We start from the raw sequence: 22,254 nt of genomic DNA on the forward strand, positions 1-22,254 counted from the left end.
TGTTCTACTAATTGTATTTATAGTTTAGAAATCAATCTTCCTATATGTATCTTCATTCAATATGGTATTTTGTGATATTTTGAACTGACAAAAATGGTTCAGGTGGATAGGAACGTATTGAGGCAATCTACAGAAATGAGACCATCGTATTGAATTTTATTTAACTCCTTAGAGAGCATTGGCTTTATTTTTCTAGTATGCAGAATGAAAAGACCAATCTCTGAAATGCTCTTAATGAATGTAAGTCCTGTTATTAGCAACAGTAAACAAGAATCCATTTACTCATAACTTGTCGTATCAGTACAATAAATTAGCCAGGAACACATTACTGTTTGACAGTTTAAACAATACAGAAGAACAGAAAAAAGCAAATTGCTCAGGGACCATGTGAAGCCTGTTGGCAGTTTAACAGGCATGTGGAGATGGAAAGACATAGATCATAGCTCTCTCTGAATACAGTCTTGGTAACTCTTTTTCTAGCCTGCCGCCAAAAGATTCCTTGCCCAAAGACTAATGCAATCCAGATTTGTTTATTTTTGGTGGCTCAGGCAGATTCACAAGCCCCCCATCACACTTGTAGAGGTCATGAGATATCATTGTACAAGCAGAGACAAGGGTTTATCTCTTGACTGAACATATGAGGGTTTTAAATGAAGTCTCTGGAGGCCTGCAACCAATGTTTTTGTCAATCATTCCCAATGTACTCAATCTTTCTTATGCTTCCTGTGTTCCCTATGCAGATACTCACAACCTTCCTCTTTCAATGGTATTTCTCTTGTATGCACCTTCTCTATCCTATTCTTATCTCCATCACCCCCCAACCTAATGGCTAATGAGGCCACACAAAAAGCAGTGGCCAAAGCCAATTGCGTAGCTGTACTTGTGGATCTAGTCCCAACTTTAGTGTTCAAGTCTCTCCTAGCTTCTCATCTTCCCCAGCAGCTATATTCTGAAACTAAGAACATTCCCCATCTTGAGCAGGAGGATTACCCAAATGAACAGCAGTTGAGAAAATATATAAACAGCAATGAATTGATAACTTTGGAATGCCATGGTTCTGTAGCAATTTATTAAGCACAGCAAGCCAGACATCTTAATCATTGTATTTAAAAAGTGTTCTAGCACCAGGGTTTGCATTTATTAACTATAAATAGGTCATTCAAATTTGGATGAAGGTCTAATCAAATACAGTGACACATTTGTCCAGTCACTGTGTGTGTGACTTATGCATGCTGAATAATTTATATATTCAATATTTCAATAGTTGAAGAGTTTCTCTATATAACATTTTACTCAGGCTGTACCACAAAATTAACTACAATACTATAAAACTGTAACTTTATTTGTTTATTTATTTGTTTCTTTCTTTATCCATTTTTCGATTTTATGATATTGCTATATACAGTGGAACCTTTACTTAAGAGCATCCCAACTTAAGAGCATTTTCAGTTAAGAGCTGTCGCCCAGCTTGGGTTTCACTTTGACATAGGAGCACTAATTTGAGTTAAGAGCTAGTACCATAGGGAGCAGTAGTGCTAGAGAGAGCACTAGTGTGAGAGTAGAGGGCTTTACGGCTTCAAAGGAGCAGCCTCTGTGCCTCACGCATCCCTACCTCATGCTCTTGTCTGCTTTGGGAAATTGCTTTCTGCTTTGCTCTTGTCTGCTTTGAGGAATTTTAGGTAAATTGATTTTGTCAATTTTATTTATTTTATTGTTTTACCCCACTCCCATCCTCCACCTGCCCCCTTGGACATAAAGTTTGTACAATAAACAACATTTTCTAAGTAAATTTTAACTGGATCCCACATACTCTTAATTATTATGACATTTTAACTATATTGTTCAATTTACAATTTTTTTATTTCCACTTTTAACATACTAACTATATAAATATACCAATTTGTCAGAGTCCACTTTGTTGATTTTGTGTGTTTTTTATTCCTGGAATGTTTGGTTTCATGAAGAGAGAGAGGAAGAGAGAGGAAGAGAGAGCAAGAGAGGGAGGGAGGCTGGAATGAATACAGTATGAAGAAAATGATGCTTCGACCTCTTCACTTTGTGCTTCCTTGCCACAACTTTGTGCTTCTACTATCTTAAAGTTGATCTTTTTTAATTGTTCCATGTGAATGTGCAGGTTTTACTTTGCTGTTACACTGGCAAAATCCAGCATACGTTTTGTTGCCTCAAATGTGCTTCCTTGTCAGAACTTTGTGCTTTTACCATTTTAAAGTTGAACTTTCTTTTTTATTGTTCCATGTGAATGTGTATTTATACATTATTTGGTATTTAAAAAGTATATTTTCCTATTTAAGAATACGTAACAAAAATGGGGAGGAGGGTTCATGGGCCCAGAACAGATTAATAGCATTTCAATGGTAAAAGTTGCCTTGAAATAAGAGAAATTTGAGTTAAGAGCATGGTCACTGAACAAATTGTACTCTTAAGTCAAGGTATGACTGTACATGCTTCCTTTTTTTCCATAGGAAAAAAGGAAGGATAGATATTTTATACATATTTTGGTTTACAAGGTACCAAGTGCTTTTGTATGGAGGTACTATGGATACATTGTGGAAACAATGGAGTTTGACACCACTTTAACTGTCATGGCTCAATGCTTTGGAATATGGGGAGTTGTAATTTTATAAAGTATTGAGCCTTCTCTGCTGTGGTGCCTCGTCAAACTACAACTCCCAGGATACTGTAGCATTGAACCATGGCACTGTAAGTGATGTCAAACAGTATTAGTCCTACAGTGTAGATCAGGCACAGGTAAACTTCAGCTACCCAGGTGTTTGGCACTTTAACACCCAGAAATCCCAGCCAGTTTACCGGTTCTTAGCAATTGTTGGGGTTGAAGTCCAAAACATCAGGAGTCCAGTTTTTAGAAATGGTCTTATTTAATTATTTCACATATAGGCTGGATCTACATTATCATATAACCCAGTATCTGATCCCAAAATACCTGCTTTGAACTGGATTTTATAAGTCTACATTGTCATATAATCCAGTTCAAAGCAGATAATCTGGGATCAGAAACTGAAATATATGGTAGTGTAAATGGGGCCATCGATGGAGTAATACTATAATTCACAACATCTAAGCCAAATTCCTTGTGATGGAGGCACGAGCAATGAAAATAGACAGAGTGACTAAACCTGCATTTTGGAATCTGTGAAGAAGGGAGATAAAAGGATCCTGTGAAGGTTGTGCACAATGCCCTCTCCTACTTGGCTACATAGCATTATCATGTTCCCACATTCCTCATATTAAATGGAGTTTTTCAGAGTGTTGGCATAACTCCCAGTCCCAGGCAACCCACCCATCTCACCTCTCCTTTTAGAAATTAATCACTGCCCTCAAGCTTTGAAAAAATCAAGTATTTTTTTATTTTAAAAATGGCTAAGAGTAATTTCAAAATGACAGCTTTTTTTTTTCAAAATCCCCATTGAATCATTTTAAATGAACATGACCAAGGAAACACAATGGAGGACCTCTTCACTTCCATCATACTATAGATGAAAAGTACTTAATTAAGGTTGATGCTATAATGCTATGCATGCTTACCTGGGATATGCTTTGGTGAATATAAAATGGCTTATAGTTCATCTACATGCAAAATTATAACAGTTTGACATCACTTTAGCTGCCATGACTCCATCCTATGGTGTCACACTGTTATAATTCTACGGACATCTAAGTTAGGCTGCAGAAACCCCATTCCAAACTAGCATCATTTGAAGTCTCCATTTGACTCTGATTTCTGAACAATATACGGGTACAAACAGATCCAGGTTCTGTTGCTCATATTGACCTTTGAGAGTCTTGGGCCCTTCTACACATGGCTGAAACTCAAAAGTAACTGGAATAAAGGGGTGGGGTAGGGTGGCTACATGACATCTCAACAAAGTGTGGGTGGAATAGGGTTAACAGATGAAAATAACATGTTAAAAAGGTACGCTTAAAACCTGATTCTGCATTAAAATGTGCACCTTCGTATGATTGCATATCCCTACAGTTGTGTTTTCCTTTTCTTCTCCCTGTGTGGACAGCTTCAGCTCATGTGCATGCTTTAAAAGCCTAAAATAGCCGATCAGCTGATCGGACTGTCAAAAAATGGAGTGATGAACACACAGGTGGCTAAAGGAAAGCAGAATGGGAATGGGAAATTAGAACTCTCTGCAGGCAGTCCTTTGTTTTGATCTTTATCATATTAAACAGAGCTTGAAATAACAATTTGGTGAAGAGAGAGATAAGAAATCTGCTTGTGTGTACATTGTATGTGCGCATATGAGGTCCAGTGCATTATGGAAATTAATTTTTTAAAAAAAATTCAGTTGGATGTCTTCCATCTACCCTCAGTCTTGATTCGCTTTCTAAGGAAGATGTAAGGACGGCAGGGGAGCATTTCCCGGGACTGACAGGTCTGTGTCAGGTCCTAGGATTGTCTGCTTCAGTTTTAAGACATGCATTTTGGTGCTGTCTGAATGTGCCCTAAGATGTGACTTAAAATGTGCAGATGTGTGTGAGAGAGATATGACTCCTTTCCTCAGTTCCTTGTTTTAAAATGCATTGCACTTTCTTTCTTGAGATGAAAATTCACCATATCCATTGCTACTGTCCCAAAGTTATTCTAACTTGCTATCTCTCAGGCTTTTAATTGCCTTTCCTTGACATTGATTGCTCTTTTTCTTCCAATATCATACCAGTCTGAATTAATTGCTCTTTTCCCATCTCCCAATTACTATCTGAGAGATCTTAAATGTTTCTTGTTCTCAATTGTTAAAATAATATTAATTATTCTATTCCTCTCTCTGTCTGACTTTTCCATTCCCCTCCTCTTTCTCATGCTGTGCCTACCCATGTGCAATCAATCTTTGAATCTTTTTCAACCACTTAAGGTTGTATAATTTTTCTCTAACTGAATATTGTAGCAGCTTAGGACAAGGTAAAACAGTCAGCAGTCCAGATAATTCTCATCTGAGAAGGTTCTGGGATGGAGATTCTCCCAGTTTTCCATAGTTACCTCTAAACATTATTGCAGCTACCATGGATGTTTATTGATTGATTGACCATATGATTCCTGGAATGCTGCCTGAGCTCCATTAATATGCTGATTTAAGCTAAAACATTAAAATAGGCTTTTGGGGATTATAATTCCTTGAATTCTGCAGACAACATGGTCATTGGCTATGCTGCCTTGGCAATTCTGATGAATTTAGTCCAAAAAAGTCTTTCCTTAAAACATGACATCACATTTTTAAAAGATTTTGATTGATATTCAAATAAGCTGTAATTAGACAAAACACAAGGCTAAACCAACATAAAAAATGAAACTAAAACAAACATACCTATAACATATCTCACAAAAGGAAAAGGTAAAAATACACATGACTTCCACCTTCCTAGGTTATAGGTAAAGGTAAAGGTTAAGTCCAGTTGTGACCGACTCTGGGGGTTAGTGCTCATCTCCATTTCTAAGCCGAAGAGCCAGCGTTGTCCGTAGACACCTCCACGGTCATGTGGCCGGCATGACTGCATGGAGTGCCATTACATGTGTTAGGATATTTTACTAACTCCAAACAATGATAAATTCAGTACTTTCAGAATGCTCATAAAATTATTTTACAATCTCATCACATTGAGAGATGAAAGCATGGGTGATGGTCCTTTTAGTGTAGATAATCACCCCTCTTATATTGTCAACAGTCCTGTTTTGAGTTCTGCCTCCCCATCACACTCACATGTGGAAACTTGAGAGCTGGCAATACATTCATCTTACATTCAGCACAAGGTCAACATTACTTTTTTTGTTTTTAATCAGGAGAAACAATAATATCTGAAAACCTGCCCCAAACCCCTTACATTTAAGGAGATTGGCCATTTTAAAACCTCATTTTCCCATGGGAAAAATTGTTCTGCCTCAAACCCCAGAGGATACAAAAGACAGTGATCCAGGTTTAAAGCATTGCTTTCCTATTGATCTGCACTGAACCCCAGAGGATGCAAGAGACAGTGATCCAGGTCAAAACCATTGTTTTCCATGGGATCCTATTGTTCTGCATCAAACCTCATACGATACAAGAGACTGCTGAGAGCTGGGCAAAGGAACAGAATGGGAAGCTTTGATGGTTTCCATCACACCTGTTTTTCAGTTGTAAAGATATGAGTAAAATGTGATAGGAGGTAAGAAGTTCTGAACACGATTTCTGGCCCATGTTCAGAGTTCTTTCCTTTCAGGACATTTCAGCCTCTTTTCAACCCTGGAACATGTGATGAGTTCTGTTCCGCTCCATGCTAAAAAGAAGGCTGAAGTGTCCTATGAGGGGGAAATTTCTCAATGTGATGAGGTTTATTGCCAGAGTTCTCTCCTTACAGGACACTTCTGCCTCTTTTTAACCATGGAGGACTATGCATGACTGCCATAAGTAGTTTGATGAGCTCAGTGCCTTTCCATGTTTGAATAGAGGCTGAAGTGTCCTACAACTGGGAAATTTCTCAATGTGATAAGGTGGTTAGGGTATTAATTATTTATTATAATCGATCTGGCTTTTTGCCTTCCCCAGTTATTAAACCTATTAATTAATAAAGCTTTAATTGAGAGATTTCATTAACTATCAGTTATGTTGTCTTCTCTTAGTTTGCACAATTTTATTCATCAGATTTTATAACAAAAATTATAATACAAAATTGAATAATCTTACTTATTGATTTAAAGTTTCCAGAAATCCAACCATCTTACATATCATAATTACTTATATCTTATATAAGCCCCCCCCCCTTTATTTTAAAATCAGATAGTTGGTCTGTTCCCATTGTTACGTGATTCATTTTTCCATAGCCTCTATAAAAATAGACTATTGTCCTTGCATTGCAGTGGCTTCCCAGCTTGTTGTTTCTTCTCTTTGGTCACACTGCAGGAGACTGTTTTGTTCACCTCCCTTCTCTTCCTTCTTCCATTTAAGATCTTTAGTTTCCATCGCAATCCATTCTAACAGGATCTTCTCAAAAAACCGTTTCGTGTTCTTTCCAACTTTAGCATTTCTTTACATTTTTCCCAGTGGATCTTTCCTTTCATCAGCCACTCCCAACTCATTAACAGGCATTTCCAACTCATCAATCACACCACAAATGAAAACTTCATATCACATTTTGCATATTTTATTTACATCTTTACATTAATTTTGCCCACCCATCAATGAAATAGTGAGACCAGATAACTGTATTGGGATAAATATGGGCAACTTTTATTAAATTGTTACCTATTTAACTTACTTCATGAACTGCAATCAACTAAAAGTGAGAGTTTGAACTTATTATTGTGTAAGCCGAGGTAGTGGCCATCCCCGACCCACTCCTCAGCTGATGGGCGAGACACTTGAGTTCCCCGCATAACTCACCCTGAGTCGTAACAGGGAAGCTGCATAAAGTATTCAAACCCCAAATTGAGAGACTGCGGGGATTAGAATTCCCCCGCAGCTCCAAGGCCATTTCTCTTTTCCCCCACCTCAATTGAGCAAACTCGCTGGTGGGGATTCCTGTTCCTGGCCTTCATCAAAATGGGTGTCTTAGGTGCACACCAAAATGTAAATTGTATCCCTGTATTCTGCCACAGATTAGGGACAAGTGCTCACTTTGTCCCTGTCCCTCACCAAGCCTGCTAAAACAGCTCTAATACCTTCTTGCCTGAAAGAGCTGCTGGGGCCAACTGGTTGCCACTGCTGTGCAACGCTGACTGGCTGGCTGCCCGCATGCCTGGAAGCCATCGGGTCCAGCAACGTGCCTCCTGATTGCAGGAGGGGAGCGCCTGTGAATGCGAAGCACCGCATCTCCCTTTGCCAGGAGAGGGATGCCATAAGTGAAAAGTAGGACCACAAGCAACAATTGGCCCAACTGACCTGACACACACAAGGCACTCCTCACTGCAGCTGTCTCCTCCTGCACAACAAACCCTATGCTTTACAGTTCTGTAATGGTGAGTGCAAGGGAGACAAGGACAGCTCGTTGGTGGGCTAGCGACCTCGACAACATTTATTGCTGCAGTGCTGGAGCTTAGATGGTCGATGCCTTAAATGTTGCTCTCCACCCACATAACTTGGTCTCCATTAATTGGGGTGGGCAAATAGCCCTCTCCATCCAGGCACAGCCAGAAGGGGAAACCCAATTATCTGTGTTTGTTTTCATTGCAGACACCTGTATGAGAGTAAAATAGGCCACAACTTTATTAGTGTCAACCTTAACAAATTTAGCTATTGTTGCTATTACTATTATTTGTACTATTTTTTCATTCATATAACTTTTTTCTCTATATTCCATCTCACAAAATGAAAGCAACCACTGAAAAAGCTCTGTATCAAGTCGTCACTGGACAAGCCTGTGCTTTTTTTCATGTCAGGAGTGACTTGAGAAACTGCAAGTTGCTTCTGGTGTGAGAAATTGGCCATCTGCAAGGACAATGCCCAGGGGACACCTAGATGTTTTGATGTTTTACCATACTTGTGGGAGGCTTCTCTCATGTCCCCACATGGGGAGCTGGAGCTGACAGAGGGAGCCCATCTGCGCTCTCCCCAGATTTGAAACTGGCAACTTTTAGGTAAGCAACCCAACCTTCAGGTCAACAGAAGAGTTTAATCCATTGTGCCATCGGGGCTCTGGTGGCAGGTCGCAGGACTAGGAGAGAAAGCTTGCCCTTGCTGCTTGAAAGTGTAGAGGGGAAACCCCAAAACACTGGTCTGCTTCAGCTTCCATCACAAATCCTTGTGTTGTGCTGGATCATCCTGCACCCAGGCTTGGACCTAATTCCACCTGATTGTGGGACTGTGGAAGGGGGCAACGCTGGGGGTCCCATTTGTTATTTGTCCACATTTGGGAAGTAGCCCATCTGCAACTACTTGTTCACCCCTCATTCCTTACCTTAATACTCAACAGTTGTGATCAAAAAGCAGCAACTCTAAAAATGTTTATTATCAGTAAAAGTTTTGCAGACAATTCATTGATAGTTACCAGGGAAGGTTAAAGAAAGCAGACAACAATAGCCTTGCTAGCTCCATAAGGTGACGAGCATATTTCTTTATGGTTGTGGAACATGGGTGGGCAATTGGTGTCATGGCTGAACCACATATCATAGGTTTACCAGAACTATTGTGAGAACAGAGTCTCTATACAAGAACTCACAATTTCACAAGATCTCACCAATCTTGTGATAATTGCATATCCATCATTATAGGTCTTGAAACAACAGGTTCTTCTCAGCTAGAAGTACTTGGGAGGGATATTTTTGTAAACTGGTTTGAGTTTCAGTTTTGGGGGTGAGGTGAGGTGGGTTAACATAAATGAATTACTACTACTTACCCTACTTTTCTAAGCTCTGATTTAAGAATGTTTTCATGTATTTATTCTTTAGTAAACACTGGACTTCATTTTTTTCTACATTTGCAAGCTGTGACAAAAAAAAGGAGCCAATTTACCCCAACCATGAGATTAGCTAAAAGATTACCACCTTCTCTTACCACCTCAGGTCTGCTCAAAAATGTTTTACAAAACAATCCGAAGGATTTATGCTTTCAAAAACATTTTAATTTTGGCTATACCTTTTGCATATTCTTGGTCTTCAGCACTTTCACACACACTAGTCAAGCACTTCCTGTTAGTGTGAAACACACTGGTAAGAGAGGGGGTTGTATTGTTTTAAAACAACTTGGGTTACTACTTTTAATTTTTTTAAGTCATTCCTGAAAATTGATTTTTTTAAAAAAGCTTTCATGAATTCTTTGCAGTTTAATGTCTCTTCTATATAGCATTGACTTAATGGAGACTGATGATTTATATTCAGCAGTGCCCCAGTTCTACTGCTGTGTTCCTCAGCCTCCTTATTGCTTTAACAAAGCCTCCTTTATAAAAGTTAATCACTTTCTCTTTGAACAGTTCCACACTAGTTTGTATTCTGTTGTTAATGGGGAGTGATGTTCTGAAAGTAGGTATCCATTGCAACAGCAGGTGTTAAGACAGAAGAGCCAGAAACAAAAGCATTTACTGCATGAAAAAGCCTAATAATAGACAATTTATTCACCTGGCTCAGGCTGCATTTGCATTTTAGATGAGTTCATTGTTATTTGGCAATCAGCTTATTGTACATCCCAGAGGAAATATATGAAAAATCCAGGTTGTGGCAGTGAGGTTTTGCTGATATTAGAGTTACATTATATGAGTTAAAGGCTCCATTTGATATTAGCAACTTGCTTCTCTGAAAAAAAATTACATTGACTATGAAAGAGGCTTTCAGATCCATCCATAGGCTTTTAAAAAGCTAGTGATGAATAATCAGTGAACACAGAACAAAAGCAGTGCTATCATATCATGCAAAATGTGCACAAAATAATCTGAGATCTCATTGAATTGTTTGGAAAACTCTCCAGTGTAGTTTTGCATGAATCAGCAAAGTATGAGCTAGTTAAGTATGTGATGATTAGACTAGCAAACTCTCAATAACAAGCAAAAGAAATCAATGGTTTCTAAACGGTCATTAATCATAGTGGTTCACATGGGTAGTTCACCTGTAAACATAGGGACTACAGCAGAACTGCCATTACCACATTTTGTTTAACTCTGTTTAGTTAATATGTGTATTTCTTTCCAGATGAAAATTCAAGCTTTCTAATAAGATCTATAAAACCAGCATAACACAACTTCAGTTGCGAATGAGATCTATAAAACTAGGATAACACAACCTCAATTCAGATAAGAACCAATAACATTAAAGATGGGGTTGCTTTTCATGACTGCGAAACCACTGTTACCAGAGCATATGGGAAATAGACTCTTCAGTGAGACTGTGCATTATAATCAAACAATAGAAGTGCTACTCCCATTTCATTGGCTCTTGATCTGTTTTCAAATTGCACTGTAGTGCAATGTTATCACATTGTTGTTGTATGTCTTTGTTGTGTGATTTGCAAGAGGTGCAAGAACCATGGGTTCGGTGTCCTGGTGTGCCTAAGGTCAAATGAGACACAAGCAGATTGAATAATAATAATAATAATAATAATAATAATAATAATAATAATAATAATAATTTTATTTTTATATCCCGCCCCATCTCCCCGAGGGGACTCGGGGCGGCTTACATGGGACCAAGCCCAGGCAACAAGCAATATAAAACTGAGCAATAAAAACAAATCATAAACAAATAAAATCACATATACCAATAAACAATAAGCACACTTTGATAAAAACCTGGGTTGGCTCCTAAAAAGGGTAGTGGGCCAGAAAAGTGCAAATAGTTTTGTACAGTACAGATTAGGAAAGAGGTAGGCAAGAATCAGAAGCTTTATTTACTTGGTCAAAATAGGTGTCTGGAAAATCAATGCTCGCAAATCAGGCCTAAAAGCAATGAATACATGCACAGACATTTATAGAGGTTTGACAGCTAGTCAAACAATGGGAGTGCTGTTTGGTACAAGTTGGTGCAGGATAGGATCTGCATGCTGATTGGTTGAGGTGTGCTGTCTGCCAACTGTTTTCTGGATCTGCCTTCAGTGGCTGCATGGGGAAAGGTATGTGGGTAGGGTTTGGTTGATGGGTCCTAAGGTCATTTTGAAGAATGATACAATGATGCCCTAGATTAAACAGCTTCATCCTGGCACTGCTTAATTATGGACTGATTCATTATGAAATTATTTTCATTCTTAAAAGTAATGTTTCAGGCTCAGCTATTAAAAGTCTCTGGCAAGAAGAATTTAGAATTTGGAATCATAATTTCCAAATCAGGTAGTTGACATTTACAAACTAGGTGATTTTTAGCCTTCCCTTCATAACTTAATGTTGTATGCTTTCCAGTCATTTCTAACTTATGGTGACCCTAATGTGAACTTATAAGATAATTTTCCAGGAATTTTTTTATTCAAAGAGGATTTGCAATTCTTTTCCTCTGAGACTGAGAGAGGAGGATTTGTCCAGGGTTTCCATGTAAGTGGGTTTTCCTGGCTGAACATATATTCATATTCTGGTCTTCAGAGTTAAAATCCAACCACTATTCAACACTCATTCCCTCCCTTCATACCTAGGTTCACATAATGTATTATAGCTTTTAAATGGCTATTTATAATGGAGGATGCCCGACTACCTATATACGTTCTTTGTTTTTGACAGCAAGGTCATGCGTAATCATTATCAAAAATGTATTTTCCTTCCATTTCAAAATATTTTTGAAATGGAAAGAAGCTGCTGCTTTGTACTCCCAGGATTATTTTGTAGAAAGAGTTCTGCAAAAGTAATTTCTGCCATGTTAAAGCTTTGAAATTCATGAAGGATCAGCCTCTAAACAATACATTCTCAGCCCTGTGGGTTCTTACCTTTGAAACCTGATATTGGAATTCTCACAATCCCTAAGTTTGTAGCCTTTCTCTCATCATGTACAGAAATGCATTCTCATTAATCAAAAGAAAAGCTGAGTAAAGTAGTGCAAGCGGTAGTTTTATTTGAGCAAATTAAAAGGCAGAATCCTTATTAAATGGCAGTTCTACTAAACATTTTCTGATGGAAGAAGTAATTGGACGCACTACACAGAGCTGGGTGACTTTGCCAAAAATGTGACACCAAGAGACACAATAAATGGATGCATAAATAGTTATTGTTCAGAAGGAGTAGTCATAAATCACCAAGCCAGTAACAGGATTGTTTTCCTCTCTCTCTATGGTCAGGCTTGAATGTGATAAACCTTCAGCAATAATATTAGTAAGAGAAACCCAACCTGCCCTCTTTTGGTTGCATTAAAAAAGAAGATGCTAAAATAGCGAGAGTGCCTCCCACCCACACCACGTATAATAATAGGCAGGTCTTATACAAAGTCAAATAGTGATATAAATTGTGCACTTTGTCATCGCTACAGAGAAGGTTTGTAATTATATTTTCATAACATTTTTTGATTTTTTTTAAAGTCAAGGATATACATAAGGGTGGAAGTGTCCTTTTCCAAATGTGGCTTCCTGCTTACATCACAACATAAAACCAGTAATTAAAGATTTTTAAAACTTTTTTTAAAAAAATCACATAGGATTCTCTCTTACTTTTGATGCTAGACTTTGCTTTCTGTAGGATTTAAAAATCTTATTTCTAAAAATGAAAATGCACCTCCTTTTCCTCCATAAACAGGAAAAAGGAGAAGTTACCAAATATAGAGGCATCAAAGGTTGTTCCCAACATTTGTTTTATTTTGCAATACATAGGATGCTGGAAGAAGGAAAATCTATGTCTGAATTGTGTAACTCAGTCACTTTCTTTCAATCTAATTACCTCCCAGACTTGGGGAGTTTACACCAATGTGCCATAGCTCCATCCTGTTGGGATTTAGAGTTCAGAAAGGTACTTAGAATTCTTTATCCCCCCCCCCCCCCTCAGAACAGTAGCAATAGTCTTCTTTAAAAAACTACACAAAACTTTAAATCCCAGAATTGCACAATATATAATTATGGGAGTAAATAAAAGAGTTATGAAGTGATATAATTATCTAGTGTGGATACATGTCTGTTCAAAGAATGAAATAGGAAAAACCTGCATATGTTTCCTTCAGCTTTTTAGAACAATGGTATGATAACTTTAATTGAAATATTGTAGCTAGAACATCCAAAGAGGTATGTGAATATCACTCAAATAATTACAGATATTTGTATCTTTTTGCCAGATGAGAAACACTTGATTTGCAGTGCTATAGTATTCAGCATATATGATAAAGACTGTGTGTTGTCCAGCTTGGCTTGCCTCAGTCTGACTTCTGAATTGTTGTTAATTAATAGGATTCACACCAATTATTTTGGCAGCTGTTACTTAGTCCAAAACCAGACTCCAGTTTTTTGTAGTGCTTTCAGAGATGGCCTGTTTTTAATCCTTCTGACATGGATTCACTCCACTGAATCAACAGATGAAATAGCGATTCCACTTTCACATGGAAATTGTTGCCTTGGAGTTCAAGGAATCAAAGGTGACTGCCTTTCTTAGAGGGCAAGGACAGGAAACCACCTGAAAAAATAAGGATACTCTGCTCTTTGTTCAAGAGACGCTTTAAGGAAATGTCATTTTCCTCTGAATTGCATTGTCATTTCTTTTTAATGGCATACTTTGTCTCTGAATATACAACCTAATTATGTTTTAAGTTGGGGGGAAGTGTACAGATTATGTGCTTGATCCAGACAATGTTAACAGGTGTTTGTCCCACTCTTTTCAGTGGAGAGGTTAAGCATATGCTAAACTGTGGCTCAGAATAATTTCACTTGGACTCTGATGTGGTCTGCACTTTTTGCAAATTTTGATGTCTAAATACTTTGCTGAACATTAGGTATGAAAGTGATGTGAAACATAATGTTTTATTGCTGGTTGCTGAAGGCTTTATTTCTAAGTTTGCTTTTTTGTATCTGTCGGTCCATCTATATATGCCACAAACAGTAATGGTGATCAGTGCTGCTCACACTGTTGGCACCAAGCTGGGCAGAATCCAAATCACCCAATGGCACCAAACCTGGAACAGCATATTAATACTATGTAGAAATGAACCTGGTAGAGATAATATTAGGTATAAAACCTTTCCAGATTATTTCTTTTCTCCCTTATTATTTATCTGCTTTCAGTAACATTAAGAAAAAAAAATCAAGGATTTCAAATATCCAAATAAGCAGGGAAAATAAATCTAGCTTACTTTGTTGATGAATTAAAATTATATGGAAAATCACAATTAGAAACTGAATTATTATAGACTACTGTAATAATATTTAGAAAACCATCTTAATGGAATTCAGAATTGATGAATATGCAACACTATCAATAAATAGAAAAAACTGCTGAAGAGATAAAGCTCCATGTTTGAAATGTGATTAAAAACTCCAACCATAATGGAAACTACAAGTATTAGAGAATATTATAAGTGGTTTTGTTGTTTATTCATTCAATCCTTTCCTACTCTTTGTGACCTCATGGATCAGCCCATGCCAGAGCTCCCTGTCGGCCGTTATCACCCCCATTTCTTTCAAGGTCAAGCCAGTCACTTCAAGGAGACCATCCATCCATCTTGCCCTTGGTTGGACCCTCTTCCTTTTTCCTTCCATTTTCCCCAGCATCATTGTCTTCTCCAAGCTGTCCTGTCTTCTCATTATGTGGCCAAAGTATTTCATCTTTGCCTTTAATATCCTTCCCTGACAGTTTTACGAGTCCTGATCGTAGTCCCTGATCAGGTCTGCCCAGCCCTAATTTATTCATTAGGTTTTCTCAGCACTTTACCCCCAGCCCCGGTTCTATAGTCTGTTTTGCACAAGTCCTTGCCCTGCCCTCTCGAATCTGATCATGCCCACCATGTCCTGGTTTACTGGTTGATGATGTGGGTTGATATATTTTATAATGTTTTTACTTTGCTGTTTTTAATTATTTTAATTTGACTGTTTATGTTTTTAATTATGTTTTAGCTTGTAAACTTTGTTTATGCTGGGTTTGGTCCCCATGTAAGTTGTCCTGAGTCACTTTGGGGAGATGGTGGCAGGATATTATTATTATTATTATTATTATTATTATTATTATTATTATTATTATTCCCACCAGTGAGCAGTTGGGCTTTATTTCTTGTAGTATGGACTGGTTTGATTTTCTTGCGATCCAAGGCACTCTCAGAATTTTCCTCCAACACCATAGTACAAAAGCATATATCTTCCTTCGCTCAGTCTTCCTTATTGTCCAGCTCTTGTATCCATAGATTACTGTGGGAAATACCATTGCTTTAACTATGAGGACCTTTGTTGCCAGTGTGATGTCTCTACTCTTCACTATTTTATTGAGATTGGTCATTGCTCTCCTCCCAAGAGGTGAATGTCTTCTGATTAACAGGCTGCAGTCTGCGTCTGCAGTAATCTTCGCACCTAGAAATAGAAAGTCTGTCACTGCTTCCATGTTTCCTCTCTCTATTTGCCAGTTATCAAACAGTCTGGTTGCCATTATTCTGTTTTTGTTTTGTTTTTATGTTTAACTGCAACCCAGCCTTTGCACTTTCTTCTTTCACCTTGGTTATAAGGCTCCTCAGCTGCTACTTGTTGTCAGCCATCAAAGTGGTATCATCTTCATATTTAAAGTTGCTAATGTTTCTTTCAGCAATTTTAACTCCAGCCTTGGATTCATCAAGCCCTGTACATCACATGATGTATTTTGCATACAAGTTGAATAGGTAGGGTGAGAGTATACAGCCCTGCCATACTCCTTTCCCAATCTTGAACCAGCCTGTGGGTCCATGGTCTGTTCTTACTGTTGCCACTTGGTCGTTATACAGATTCCTCAGGAGACAGACAAGGTGGCTTGGTATAAGTGGAGGATATCTAAAATTAAAAAAGAAAGAAAAATAATCACTTATAGTAAGTACATAATAAAAGTATGCAAAGTCTTCAAAATGAACAGTAAGTCATAGTTTTGGCCATAAACTCCAGGGCATACCAGTTATTTGATACAGTGTTGGAACTGTTGATTGTTCTCAGATAGAATTAGATGCACTAGACAGAAAATGATGACAGCATACCATGCTTAACATCTTCAAACCCTTAATTAATTATATCCACCACATAATACGGGTTTCTAGGTTTTACTACAAATGAAGTAAACTGCTGAAAAAAAATCCTCAAGTTAAAATATCAAATAAAGCAAAGGAAAGGGGTTAATATACAGAGAAAATATACTGAATGTTGAAAAAATGAAAGATATGTATAGATATAAGCCCAATAAAACCAGTGTATGGCCAGTACATTAAAATCATAGCAGGAAAAGCCAAGAAGAGGAACATTTGGAAATTATTGCAGAAAAAAACAGCAAAGAGAAGAAAAAGATCATGAAATATTGAAACCTACAAATTGAAATTCAGAGTCTTTGGGAAAAGAAAATAACTGTGGTTTTAATAGTGATAGGTATTCTGGGAACAATTTAAAATGGACTGGCAAAGTAAAACAGCTACAGAGTATGTTAGAAAGAAATCAGAAAAGATAACACTACTTTTATACGGTTTTTGAGTGAAATCTTGGTGGGCATGCCCATGTAATTTGCATGATTTTGCTGGCCCCTGTTATGACATAATAGATTAACACTGCTATATCTTGGAAAACTAATATTTGATTATTTGCAGTATTCCCTTTCTTTTTGCAGTGGATATGAAGCATGGTAGAAAAACGCAGGTTAACATAAAAAAGAAGAAACTCAAGTTTTCATAGCAGATTAATTTATGTCACCTCTCTGTTTAATCTACTTTTATATGCAAATGCTTCTGACATTGTTGTTTTGAGTTATCATAATAAAGAATACCCATATTCCCTCCATGTTTTCTTCATGATCAGCTGTAAAACCCACCTTTGTGGAACGCACCTCTAAGCGTTTCAGGAAATGGGATGGGAGTGGGGTGTAGAAAGTGAGAGGAAATAGAATATGTTCCAAAGAAGCATAGTAGCCTTGCTAGAAATTTGTAGAGAACTATTTTACTGCAGGTCTTACAAGTGTAGCTATGTCTGTAGGATAGTCACACATGTTGCCAGCAGAGTGAAAAAATCCATGAATGTTGTCAGGCTGTGAGCAGACTTTGAAAAATCCTTCAGATTGAGCCAAAAATAAACAAAAATGGGAAGTTCTTATACCATTCTCTTTTTGGAGATGAGAAACAGACAAAATGTTTTCATGATTTTACACTATGTTATAACTTTGGGGTTGTTTTTTTTTTAAAAAAATATTAAATCAATCTTTATGAAATGTTCAAAACTTTCTAACACATTTTACTCACATTCTGCTACAAAAACCAGAATTTCTGTGTGGATCATATTTACTCAGAAGTAACTCCAACTGAGTTTCATGGTGCTTCTTCCCCAGTAAACATACTGTGGATTTCAGGTTTAACCTTTTGCATCCTTTGCACCGGAGATCAGTTCTTGTTTGTCACTCTTGCTTAATGACCATGGAACCTCTATAATCCAGGCCACAAATTCCTCACTGCCCATTCTTTGGCTATCTTTTTTTTTTTTTGAAACTTCAGAATGCGTATCTAATAGCAACCAATGACTTTTCCTATTTTCTCACTTGGAATCCGTTTTGGAGCTTTGGAATTGCTATCTCACTTGAATCAGTAACATCTGTGAGAACAGAGCCAGCTTGAGTTAGACAGATTTCCTGCATTTGAAGCTCGTTTTTCCCTCTCTGAAGAGATTGCTCTGGGACAATTACATTTAATGCCTCCTATTTCTTTTTGCTTTTTTTTTAGCAGCTTGACTTGAAGGATTTTTAAAGTGACTTTACCACCATTTTGAAAAAGTCCACTTTCAAAGCACATGAAAAGAAAAGTTTGAGGGGATTCCTAAAGCTGTATTGCAGCTTGCAGGTATGGCTTTGATTTTCCTTTCTTGGCAGGCTTGCTAGTTTCCATTCCATTTTTTAAAAAAAAGACTACCGGGTGCCTAAAAAAACAGTGCTTTAAAAAAACTTTTACACTGGACAAGAAAAGCGAGCAGTTATGTTTTAAATTCACACACAGACTAAATTGGCATGTTTAATTAAATACCCATTAGAAGATATTCCTTCAGCATGAATAACGTAACTTTATTTTGATAGCATAATAGCATAACTGCATTTAAAAGTATATAATGAATGGAGGATTTACAAAATGTAGATGAAAGACAAAATTATTATTTAATAATTTTTAAAATGCCCTAAGCAATCTTGTCTCTAGGCTGGAGGATTATCTCACACTACAAGGAGCCATGGCTTTTAAAAATGAGATAATTGTGTCCGGGTTGATTAATGAAGAACATATTTGTGCTGTCAAAACGGCTGCTTTTATAGTTTGAAAACTTCTTTTGTCCTGGCAAGTGGTCTTGTTGCTGCTTCAGCAAACAACAAAAGTGTCACTGTTGGATGTTGATAAATTATTCATGCCACTAACTAGGAATCTGGATTTTCATGTGAATTGCAGTGGTGTTGTATCATTGTTGTTGTTTTTAAGACTCCCACTATCGAAATACATGTTTCTTACACACCTGCATGCTTCGGGCTATCAGGTGTTCAAAATCACAGATGGGCTGTTTGCTAAAGCTCATCCCCCTCTCAGCTTGAGTGAGTCACATATCAAAGGCGTCCCATGAACACTTTGTCTATTTATTCATACTTGCCTGTGAATTCTCCCCTCCTTTCAACTAATTAGTAGGAGGGAAAGGGGGAATCTAATGGGATTCTTCTAATTAGCATTGGGAAATCCAATAACTTGGCTTATTAATTTTAAACCTAAAAGATGCAGGTGTTCTTTCATCCTGGCTTTACAGACTGAGAGCAAACCTTGAGAATATTTCCTGTCTTGCTTCCCTGCCTCATGCTGTAGTAACAGTATTTTTTCTATGAAAGTCTGTCAGCAAATTGTTTCGTAAAAGAAGGCTTTGAGAACTACACAATGAAAGCATTGATTATGTTCATCCTGCCATTATGTTTTCATGTGGAAGTGGGGGGGGGGGGTAAGGCCTGTAACTAGTAACCAAAGAAGGGTTACCAGAAACCTTGATTACTTAAGAGTTCTGAAGGAAATAGAAATTTTGGATAAGACAATGATTTTGTGATCCCCATTTGTGAAAATAGCTGTGTGCAGAAGGAAAAATAGTATTGGTGGGTACAAAATGTTATTATTTCTCTCACTGAAGCAAAGTCACCTTAAAGAGTGGAGAATATGCTATGATATCCTGTAACAGCAAGAATGTACACCAATTTGATATATAAATATCAACTGGGAGCTTCAGTGCATGGAATAAATGAATTAGGATTATCTGATCAAGTTTGTGCTCACATCGGAAGTGCAAGAGAGGTGAACTTCCTGTTTTTGTGCTCTACATTTTCATATTGCATTAGGAAGAAGCATATTCTGCTTCCTTATGGAAGGAGTGATTCCCAAAAGCTAGTCCTCCAAGTATTTGGGGTTTCACCTTGCAGAAGCCTCAGTTCCCTTGGCAAATGATCTGGGATTTTGGGAGCTGAAGCCCAAAACGCCTGGTAGACACTGGGAGTTTGGGAGACATTGTATTAAAAATCAATTTTGAGCATTATAGGAGTAGCAAATCTGTATCTATTGATATCTATTAGGACTGTGCAAAAATCGTTTCTGCATCATGCTAATGTCTGTATTGGGGGCCTGTAGTTTGCCAAAACCATTCTCTGTGTTTGGGAAACCAAGTTGACTCTTACTACATCAATTTAAAGTAAAGAAATATTGGTTCATAGTTATTGCATCTGCTACTATCTGTGCTAGGCTGATTGGGACCAGACTCTCAAAGCTGTAGTTTGCCAAACCATTCTGTGTTTGGGAAACCTAGTAGTTCAGTACACCATTTTAAAGAAAAGTAATATCTTCTTTCTATTATTGAATCTGCAGGGTGTGAAATTGAAGTAGTACCAAAACTAAACTATAGTGAATTCTAGTACAGTAGAGTCTCACTTATTCAACATAAATGGGCTGGCAGAGCATTGGATAAGCGAAAATGTTAGATAATAAGAAGGAATTCAGGAAAAGCCTGTTAAACATCAAATTACATTATGATTTTTACAAATTAAGCACCAAAACATCATGTTTTACAACAAATCAACAGAAAAAGCAGTTCAATACACGGTAACGTTATGTAGTAATTATTGTATTTATGAATTTAGCACAAAAACATTGCAAAGCATTTTATTTATTTATTTATTTATTTATTTATTTATTTATTTTATATACCACTCTTCTTCCCCAGGGGAACATTGAAAACATTGACTACAAAAACATTGACTACAAATAAAGATAGCATTGCATAAAATGAGCTTACAGTAACATATTGTCAGAAGTTAAATCCATAAAAAATTCAGTCCTTACTGCCTAGAGAAACAGCTGTGGATCTGGGTGGGAGGCAGACTGCATTGGATAATCCAGAACATTGGATAAGTGAAGGTTAGATAAGCAAGACTCTATTGTACTATAAATCATTCAACTTGAAGCATCCTATGACAGTGGGCCGGGTTGTGCATTCTCTGGGTCTGCCCATGGTTTCAGAGGGGGAACAAAAGAGAGGGGAGTTTCTTCTACCACAGCCCACACACTTTAACTTACATTTTGAATGGTGGTGATGCTAGTACCAGTACTGCTGTGATGGAACCGTCTCAGTCCCAGCTGCTGCTTCCCGTTACTTTGGAGGAGGCAGGGCTGAATTTGCCTCGTGAGAAATAGAGGAGATTGGGAAAGAAGTGCTTCTGGAGTCTCAGGGGGTATTAGAAATAGAAATTGTCTCACCCCCCCCCCCAAATCTCCCTCTGTGTTCCCAGTTGACACTCCCCCACCTCACCCCACAGTTGTGATGGGAAGGCCAAGGTCTAACATATGGGAACATTTCCAGATGCATCCTAAGTTAACTACGCAAGTAGTGCAATGGCAAAATCAGCAGGAAAAAAGACTTGAGGCTACCATTGGGTTGACTCAATGCTGAGTCAGGAGGCTGGGACTGGTGGCAGGAGCAGCAGCCAGAGTACTCCCACTTCCCCTGCTGTCATGGGGGGAAAGACGCAGGCCATCTTGGATCTTTGGAGCATATCCACCAGGGGCAAGGTCACATTAAGGGAAAAATTGCCCACTACCAAGCAGATCATCCAGCATGTGGGAGAGATATTGGCTCCTGACCACCAACCCTTTTGGATTGTAAAGCAGGGTTTTATCGCTTGTTGGCACTGTTGGCTCCCTGATACAGATCCCCTCGTGCATCACCTTCTCCCAAACAGTGATACCAGCCCTTGTATGTGGGCTAAATTGGCTTGTTTTTAAAGCAGCATCGTAGTCTTTTCCACAATGTCTATTGAAGCAGATTACACATGACTGGTGACTTTTCTCCTCCTTTCTTGAGAGTAAGTCCTACCGGGCATTGCTAGATTTACTTCAGAGTAATACAATGGATGTAAATCCAATGCCTTGGGCTTCCCTTTAGGCCATAAAGACAGCACTTCAAAAAACCTGTGAATTGTAGTTCACCTGTATCCAGAGAGCACTGAACCCAGCCAATGGCAGATCTGGACCAAATTTGGCACACAGACCCAACATGACCGATTTTTCATTCAGGCAGAGATGGGGGAGAATTGACTTTCTAATCCAGGAGTTGACGTTCACCTTCATCAAGAGAGCACTGTGAATCCAAATGATGATGGATCTGGACTACACTTGGCACACAAAGCTAACATGGTCAACTCTGAATACAGGCGGGGTTCGGG

The 22,254-nt window shown here is 38.0% G+C and overlaps 1 protein-coding gene across 15 annotated transcripts in view; it reads left to right on the forward strand.

Annotated features, from left to right (window-relative positions):
• The window catches only part of LOC100561497 (FRAS1-related extracellular matrix protein 1), a 318,227-nt gene that overhangs the window by 159,627 nt on the left and 136,346 nt on the right, over positions 1-22,254 (forward strand). For 4 of the 15 annotated variants that reach the window (XM_062979569.1, XM_062979571.1, XM_062979570.1 and 1 more), the window contains exon 1: positions 18,020-18,370. The exons of 1 other annotated variant lie outside the window; for it this stretch is intronic. The gene's annotated coding sequence lies outside the window, so the exon portion shown is untranslated. Of the gene's footprint in view, positions 1-18,017; positions 18,371-22,254 lie in introns of those variants that run through there. 10 more of the 15 variants (XR_001730232.2, XR_001730231.2, XM_062979572.1 and 7 more) reach the window with 5 other exon arrangements.

This window comes from Anolis carolinensis, chromosome 4, assembly GCF_035594765.1.
Source record: "Anolis carolinensis isolate JA03-04 chromosome 4, rAnoCar3.1.pri, whole genome shotgun sequence".
NCBI classification, from domain to species: domain Eukaryota; kingdom Metazoa; phylum Chordata; class Lepidosauria; order Squamata; family Dactyloidae; genus Anolis; species Anolis carolinensis.